The sequence below is a fragment of the Physeter macrocephalus genome, chromosome 6 (assembly GCF_002837175.3).
Source record: "Physeter macrocephalus isolate SW-GA chromosome 6, ASM283717v5, whole genome shotgun sequence".
Classification (NCBI taxonomy): Eukaryota; Metazoa; Chordata; class Mammalia; order Artiodactyla; family Physeteridae; genus Physeter; species Physeter macrocephalus.
The window spans coordinates 90,299,419-90,309,305 of NC_041219.1; positions in this window are offsets into that span (position 1 = coordinate 90,299,419).

The following is a 9,887-nucleotide window of genomic DNA, read 5'->3' on the forward strand; positions in this document are numbered from 1 at the left end:
TTGGGTAGTACAGTCATTTTGACAATATTGATTCTTCTAATCCAAAAACATGGTATATCTTTCTATCTGTTTGTGTCATTGCTTTCTTTCGACAGCGTCTTATCGTTTTCAGAGAACAGGTCTTTTGTCTCCTTGGATGTTTTTTTCCTAGGTATTTTATTCTTTTTGATGTGATGGTAAATGAGATTGTTTCCTTAATTTCTCTGTCTAATATTTTGTTGTTAGTGTATAGGAATGCAAGAGCTTTTTGTGTATTAATTTTGTATCCTTCAACTTTGCTGAATTCATTGATGAGTTCTAGTAGTTATCTGGTAGGATCTTTAGGATTTTCTATGTATAGTATCATGTCATTTGCAAACAGTGACAGTTTTCCTTCTTTTCCACTTTGGATTCCTTTTATTTCTTTTTCTTCTCTGATTTACAGTCATTTGGACAATATTGATTCTTCTAATCCAAAAACATGGTATATCTTTCTATCTGTTTGTGTCATTGCTTTCTTTCGACAGCGTCTTATCGTTTTCAGAGAACAGGTCTTTTGTCTCCTTGGATGTTTTTTTCCTAGGTATTTTATTCTTTTTGATGTGATGGTAAATGAGATTGTTTCCTTAATTTCTCTGTCTAATATTTTGTTGTTAGTGTATAGGAATGCAAGAGCTTTTTGTGTATTAATTTTGTATCCTTCAACTTTGCTGAATTCATTGATGAGTTCTAGTAGTTATCTGGTAGGATCTTTAGGATTTTCTATGTATAGTATCATGTCATTTGCAAACAGTGACAGTTTTACTTCTTTTCCACTTTGGATTCCTTTTATTTCTTTTTCTTCTCTGATTTCTGTGGCTAGGGCTTCCAAAAATATGTTGAATAAGAGTGGCAACAATGGATATCCTTGACTTTTTCCTGATCTTAGAGGGAATGCTTTCAGCTTTTCACTGTTGAGAATGATGTTAGCTGTGGATTTAGTCATATATGGCCTTTATTATGTTGAGGTAGATTCCCTCTATGCTCACTTTCTGGAGAGTTTTTATCATAAATGGGTGTTGATTTTTGTCAAAAGCTTTTTCTGCATCTGTTGAGATGATTGTATGGTTTTTATTCTTCAGTTTGTTAATGTGTGTATCACACTGATTTATTTGTGGATATTGAAGAATCCTTGCATCCCTGGGATAAATCCCACTTGATCATGATGTATGATCCTTTTAATGTATTGTTAGATTCTGTTTGCTAGTATTTTGTGGAAGAATTGTGTGTCTATGTTCATCAGTAATATTGGTCAGTAATCTTTTTTTGTGGTATCTTTGTCTGGTTTTGGCATCAGGGTGATGCTGGCATCATAAAATGAGTTCAGAAGTGTTCCTTCCTCTGCCATGTTTTGGAAGAGTTTCAGAAGGGTAGGTTTTAACTCTTCTCTAAATGTTTGATAGAATTCACCTGTGAAGCGATCTGGTCCTGGACTTTTGTTTGTTGGAAGTTTCTAAATCATTGTCTCAATTTCAGTACTTGTGATTTGTCTGTTCATATTTTCTATTTCTTCCTGGACCAGTCTTGGAAGGTTGTACCTTTTTAAGAATTTGTCCATTTCTTCTAGGTTGTCCATTTTATTGGCATATAGTTGCACTTAGTAGTCTGTTATGATCCTTTGTACTTCTGTGGTGTCCATTGTAATTTCTTCTTCTTCCTTTATAATTTTATTGATTTGAATCCTCTCCCTTTTTTTCTTGATGTTTCTGGCTCAAGGTTTATCAATTTTGTTTATCTTTTCAGAGAACCAGCTTTTAGTTTCATTGATCTTTGCTATTGTTTTCTTCATCTCTATTTCATTTATCTCTGCTCTGATCTTTATGATTTCTTTCCTTCTACTTACTTTGTGTTTTTTGTTTCTCTTTCTCTAGTTGCGTTAGGTGTAAGGTTAGGTTGTTTATTTGTGATTTTTCTTGTTTCCTGAGGTAAGATTATATTGCTATAAACTTCCCTCTTAGAACTGCTTTTGATGCATCCCTTAGATTTTGGATTGGTGTGTTTTCATCTTCATTTGCCTCTAGGTGTTTTTTGATTTCCTCTTTGATTTCTTCAGTGATCCACTGGTTGTTTAGTAGCATATTGTTTAGCCTCTATGCATTTGTGTTTTTTACAGTTTTTTTTTCTTGTAATTGATTTCTACTATGATAGTGTTGTGGTTGGAAAATATGTTTAGTATTATTTCAATTTTTTAAAATTTTCCAAGGCTTGATTTGTGGCCCAAGATATGATCTATCCTGGAGAATGTTCCATGTACACTTGAGAAGGATTATTTTCGTTAGTGTTATGTTTGTGTTTTATACTCTCTAGTTTTTGTATATCTATTGTAGGTTTTTGATTTGTGGTTACCATGGAGTTCATACATGTTGATCTATAACTATATCTACTTGATTTAAGCTGACAGTCATTTAAGTTCAAATACATTCAAAAGCTCTAGATTTTTTACTCCTCTCACCATGTTTTGTGTTTTTGATGTCCTATTTTAAATCTTCATGTCTATCCCTACATGTTTATTTTAGCTATAGTTCATTTTATATTTTTTGTATTTGAACCTTCATACTAGCTTATGTAAGGGATTGATCCACAGCCTTACTATATATTTGCCCTTACCAGTGGGATTTTCCTCTGCCTATAATTTCTTATTTCTTATTGTAGGCTTTTCTTTTTCACTTAAGACTATTTAACACTTCTTGTAAGGTCAGTTTCATATTGATAAGCTCTTAGTTTTTGCTTGTCTGAGAAGCTCTTTATCTCTCCTTCAATTTTGAATGTTAACCTTGTGGATAGAGTATCCTAGGTTGTAGGTTTTTTCCTTTCAGCACTTTAAATATATCATGCCAAGACTTCCCTGGTGGTGCAGTGGTTAAGAATCTGCCTGCCAATGCAGCGGACGCAGGTTTGAGCCCTGGTCTGGGAAGATCCCACATGCCACGGAGCAACTAAGCCTGTGCGCCACAACTACTGAGACCACGTGCCACAACTACTGAAGCCCGTGCACCTAGAGTCTTGCTCCACAACAAGAGAAGCCACCGCAATGAGAAGCCCGTGGACCGCAATGAAGAGTAGCCCCCACTTGCCTCGACTACAGAAAGCCTGTGTGCAGCAATGAAGACCCAACACAGCCAAAAATCAATCAATCAATCAATCAATCAGTCATGCCACTTGCTTCTGGCCTGCAAAGTTTCTCCTGAAAAATCAGCTGATAGCCTTATGTGGGTTCCTTTATATGTGACTTTTTTCTCTCCTGCTGCCTTTAAAATTCTCTTTATCTGTAACTTTTGTCATTTTAATCATGATATTATTTGGCATATGTTCTTTGGGTTCATCTTATTTGGGATTCTGTGTGTTTCCTGTACCTGGATATCTATTTCCTTCTTCAGGTTCAAAAAGTTTTCATCCATATGTTGATCAAATATATTTTCTACCACTTTCTCTTTTCTCCTTCTGGGACCCCTATAATGCAAACGTTTAGCGTGCTTGATATTGTCCTGGAGGTCTCTTTAACTATTCTCATTTTTTTTTTTTTTTTTTGCTATTCTGATTGGGTAATTTCCATTAGCATATGTTTTGAGTTTCATCTATGCAATAGCATGTATCAGTACTTCTAGTCCTCATATTGTTATTGTTTGTAGGTATACCTTTACTCACCTTTTAATTTTCAATCTGTTTGTGTCTTTTAATCTAACATGTTTCTCTTTTAGACAGCATATAGCTAGACCTAATTTTTTAAATCCAGTCTGGCCATATCAGACTTTTGCTTGCACTGTTTAATCAATTTACTCTTAATATAATTAACAATATGGTTAGACTTAAATCTGCCATTTTGTCATTTGTTCCTATATCACATGTCTTTTTTGTTCCTCTTTTCATCCTTTTCTACCTTCTTTTGTATTAGGTAGATAATTTTCTAGTGCTCTACTTTGTTTCTTTTGTTGATTTTTCTGACATGTTTTTTGAACTATTTTCTTAGTTAGTTCTACCTTAGTTCTAGCATAGAGTTTCTCAAAAGGGGATAATTCTTCCCCTAAGGGGACACTTGATAATGTCTTAAGATGAAATAAAGGGTTTTTCAAACAAAGGAAAGCTGAAAAAATTCATTGTCAGTAGAATTTACTACAAGGATGTTAAAGTAAGTTCTTCAAGCAGGAGACAAATGATACCAGATGGAAATTTAGATATACACAAAATTTCCCAAAATGGAAAACATGTAGGAAAGTATAAAAGGCGTTTACCTCATTTATTAATCTTCTTAAAACATAGTTGGCTGCTTAAAGCAAATATAGTAATAGTGTATGTGGGGGCATATAATATGTGTAGAATTAAAATGTATGACAAAAATAGCACATGAGACAGAAAGGGGGAAATGGAAGTGTAGTGTACTATATATGAAGTTGTATAATATTATTTATAGATAGTCTCTGATGAGTTAAAGACACAGATAGTATCATAATGCTGAAAAACTCAGTTTTCCCACTAAGATGAGGTACAAGGCAAGAATGTCCCCTCTCACCACTGCTTTTCCACATCATACTGGAAGTTATAGCTAATACAATAAGACAAGAAAAAGAAATAAAAGATATACAGATTAGGGAGGAAGAAATAAAACTGTCTTTGCTCACAGATGACATGATCATCTGTGTGGAAAATCCAAAAAGTTGACCATAATACTCCTGGAACTAATGGGAATTTACATCAAATTTGCAGGATACAAGGTTAATATGCAAAAGTCAATTGCTTTTCTAAAAACCAGCTATGAACAAATGGAATTTGATCATTCATATCAACAGTTGTAAAAATACAATACCATTTACATTGACACCAAAAAATGAAATGTTTCAGTATAAATCTAACAAAATGTGTACAAGATCTGTATGATAAATATGACGAATCTCTGATGAACACAATCAAAGAAGAAGTAACTAAATGTAGTGATATTCCATGTTCAAGGATAGGAAGACTCAATATTGCCAAAATGTCTGTACTTTCCAACTTGATAAATAGAGTCAGTGCAATCCCCATCAAAATTCCAGAAAGTTACTTTGTAGATATTGACAAACTGATTCTAAAGTTGACATGGAAAGGCAAAAGACCCAGAATAACAGAAACAATACTGAAGGAGAAAAACAAAGTTAGAGAACCAAAACTGACACTACCTGACTTCAAGACTTATTATAAAGCTACAGCAATCAAGACAGTGTGGTATTGGTGAAAGAACAGACAAATCAATCAATGGAATAGAATAAAGAGCCCAGAAATAGACCTACATATATATAGTAGCTGATGTTTGCAAAGGAGCAAAGGTAATAGAATGGAGCAAAGATAGCCTTTTCAACAAATGGCACTGAAACAACTGGACATCCACATGCAAAAAAAAAAAAAAAAAAAAAAAAGAATCTAAACACAGAACTTACACCCTTCCCAAAAATTAACTCAAAATAGATCACAGAACTAAATGTAAAATGCAAAATATATAAGTCCTGGAAGTTAACATAGGAGAAAATCTAGAAGACCTTAGATATTGCTATGACTTTTTAGATACAACATCAAAGACAGGATTAATGAGAGAAATAATTGATAAACCAGACTTCATTGAAATTAAAAACTTCTTCTCTGTGAACAATGTCAAGAGAATGAGAAGATAGGTCACAGATTGGGAGAAAATATTTGCAAAACGCACATCAGAAAGAGTACTGTTATCCAAAATATACAAAGAAATCCCTATAACTCAACAATAAAAAAATAATTAAAAAATGGGCCAAATACTTTGACACCTTGCAAAGAAGATATACAGATAGAAAATAAGCACATGATGAGGTGTTCTTCATCATATGTCATCAGGGAAATGCTAATTAAAACAAAAATAAGAAATCATTGGACACCCTTTAGAATTGGCAAAATCTAAAATACTGACAATACCAAATAGTGGTAGGGATGTGGGGCAACAGGAATTCTCATTCACTACTGGTGGGAATGGAAAATGGGATTGTCACTGTGGAAGACAGTTTGAGTAGAAATACTCTTGCCATAATCTAGCAATCATGCTCCCTGGTATTTACTCAAAGGAGTTAAATACTTACGTCCACACAAAAACCTGCTCATGGATGTTTATAGCAGCTTTATGAACAATTCCCCAAATTTGGAAGTAATCAAGATGTCCTTCAGTAGAGAAATGAATAAATTGTGGTACATCCAAACAATGGAATATTACTCAGTGCTAAAAAAAATAGCTAGCAAGTCATGAGAAGACATGAAGAAACCTTAAATGCATATTACTAAGTGAACAAAACCAAACTGGAAAAGCTACATACTTTGATTCCAAATGTATGACATTCTGGAAAAGGAAAAACTGTGGAGACAGTATAAAGGTCAGTGATTGCCATGGGCTAGGGTAGGGGAGGGATGAATAGGTAGAATACAGAGGATTTTTAGGGCAGTGAAACTACTTTGTATAATACAGATGGATACATGTCATTATACATTTGTCCAAATCCATAGAATGTACAACACCAAGAGTAAACCTTAAGGTAAACTGTGTACTTTGGTTGTTTATGATGTGTCACTGTAGGTTCATCAGTTGTAACATTTCTATAACTTTGGTGGGTGATATTGATAGTGGAGGAGGCTATGCATGAGTGGGGGTGGGGATAAATGGAAAATCTCTGTATCTTCCTCTCAATTTTGCTGTGAACCTGAAAATACGCTAAAATATAAAGTCACAAAAATTATTGAAATAAAGAATAAATAAGTTAAAAAATAGTCTATGTTCAAGTGGTGGAAGTCTCAATATTGTGAAGATATTAATAGTCCCCAAATTAATAAACTGAATCTTCACCCTAAGAATGTTTTATTAATAAACAAAAGAAGAAAACAAGGATTCTTTACTGTGAAATAATTATGCTATCTTCTCAATTTTGATATAAAATAGTTACAACCTTAAAATTGTAATTAAAAAACAATAACAACAACAACGTGCTTGGAACACGCTATCTTTTGAAATATTTTCCCCTAAAATCAAAAAGAAAAATTGAATTTATTTTTAAAAAATATGCTCATGTCTTATCATCAAAACAAGAGGGAAATACAATTTAAAAGATAAAGGAAGATGATATAATTAATCAGGAGTAAGAGATAAAGCAGGGGTTTTTGGTGCTTCACTCACAACTCCTCAGATTTTACCTTCTCAACATTGAGGTACAGGTTGTCCTGACAGAGCCCACATTTAATCTAACATGTGGTATCAGAAACAAATGCTAGAACAAAATAGAAATTAAAATATTTTGAATACTCTGAGAGGCAAAGAAAGTACCTTACTTCAGTAACTGTCCCAGGGACTGGGACTACCACTATTGTAAATGTTTACTCTTTCTAAGACAGCAGTATTTTAAATATCACTTTCTGAGAGATGCATCCATGTGTATATATGGCTTTGGCTCAACAAATATGGCAAAACATAGGGCCAAAATTACTTCTTGACAGATTATTTTTCTCATTTGTGTCTTAGTTAACAAGTCATGTCTTTCAGGCAACAAGCAAAGAGTGACTGGTATCCTGGTTACCATAAAAGCAAAATTTGCTCCATCTGCTTACCTTCCCCCAGGCCCCTGTATGTCTCTGTTATGGTCTTTGACAATGGTAATGTAGTTCTAATCGAACAATAAATTGAGTTTATTCAGTTTGCTTGAAATAACTTATCTGGTGCTAGCACAATTGTTTCTTCTAATAATATTTTAGGTGTTTGGCTGATGCTCTGATAATCTTATGGGTTTTATTAATTCTTTACAGTATTCAACAGTGGAGCCTATGAGAGATTAAATCAGCTTCTAAAGTTCAGAAATTCCACTGGATTTCATCTTAGGATACAGCTGCTAGACTTTACCTGAAACCACAATCTTGTACAAATCCTACCCTATTCTGGATATAATGGATTTCCCCTCACTTCCTTACTGATTTCTCCTGAGAGCATTCTCCTTTAAATGATATACCTATGAACACCCCTCTCAGTTTCTGGTTCTCAGGATCCCAACCTAAGACACTATCTAACCCTCAGTCAATCTTTCCAACCCCACCAGAGGGCAAGTTGTTACCCGATTGGTGAGTTAGGGAGAAGAAGCATTGCTCAACCCCACCTTTCTCTTCTTTCCCATTTGTCCATAGAGAAGGTACACGCTAGTTTATTCCTTTGGCCATGTGATAAAATTAGTGGAGCAAGTTCACCCTGTTGAGACATGTAGGTTAACCTGTGCTATCTATGATGGGATGCATAAATAAGCCTAATTCAGGGGGAGCGGTAGCTACTTACAACTCAGTAGAGCATGTATGTGTGTGTGTTTCTTATGGTCAGTCAATGGGATGTCAAGCTCACTGAGTTATTCCTGAGTTTGCAAATGTTTTTCTCTGTGATTAGGCCATCCATATTTACTAGTATTTACTAATTGTTGTTTATGTAAGTTAGTCTCCTGTCCTTCCACAGAGACTGAGAGCTAGGAGTACTATCTTCTTCAATGTTTACATTTCAAAGAGATAGTTCTCAGGACCTCGAGAAAGACAGGCAAGAAGCTGAGAGAAGATTTACATTCATTTTAAAGAGGCAGAGAAAGAATTTACAATTTCAAGTTTTTTTTAAAGCAAATGCTCTAAGAAAAGGGAGGTCAGGGACCTATATTCAGGAAAAACCTATTTAAGGTTTAGTCAAGCTGACTAAGGTTTAGTCAAAAACCTATTTAAGGTTTAGTCATTAAGATTATATTTGTCAACACACACATACATGCATATAAGGGAAACTTCTAAGGTAATGAGGTAAAAAATTTGCTTCTGGCTGAACTCCAAGGAATTCAAGGAATCAACTCAGCTGTATCCTGGGCTTGCATGATCAGGTACCCACCCACTGGCTATTTAAATCTAGGCATTCTTCTGAATGGTTAGATCTGAGGAGGCTTTATTTGCATAATACCCTTGGGAAACTATTTAGAGCAATAAGAGAAAATAGTGAAAAACAACTGTGTAATTGGTTTTGAAATGGTCTGAGTAGTTGCTCAAATATTTATATGCTGAGAATCAGAACTTTTCAAAATTGTATTTCTATGTACTTTCCTTAGGATTCAGAGCAGCCCAAGTTTATAAGAATCTAAAAAAGGATTTTGAAATCTTAGCCAGGGAGACTCCTGGCACATACACTAATATACTTTTTTTTTTCCCCCCTAATACTGTCATGTAGACAGACAAGAGCTTTTCTTCAGAGAAAAGAGTTGTTGCTCTTTTCCACCTGCATGGTTTATTGAGACATTCTGTTAACAGGTCAGAGCACCTAGAGGGTTCTCTCCACTGGGGAAGAGAAGAGCTAGGTCTGCCTTGATATCTCCTGGGCCACTTATCTCTACTCTTCATCTCTTCCTCTCTGTGTCTCTGCTCTGTACTTTAAGCTTTCCTGCAACTCTGCTCTTACAATGAGATCATCCTTCCCCCATCCATCTCTGTCTCTCCCTCTTTGATATGGTTTTTATTTCTCTATTTACTAGCATGCTCTGATCTTCCCTCAAAATTAACTCTTGTCCTCTCCTTGAGAATATTGAGGGATTAAAACTAAGGCAATGAATAACAAATAAGTCTATCATAACCAATGTATGCTGAGCACTGTACATAAGTTATATAAATAACTTCTTAAAACCATGTAAGAGGGGCTTCCCTGGTGGCGCAGTGGTTGCGCGTCCGCCTGCCGATGCAGGGGAACCGGGTTCGCGCCCCGGTCTGGGAGGACCCCACGTGCCGCGGAGCGGCTGGGCCCGTGAGCCGTGGCCGCTGGGCCTGCGCGTCCGGAGCCTGTGCCCCGCAACGGGAGAGGCCACAACAGAGGGAGGCCCGCATACCACAAAAAA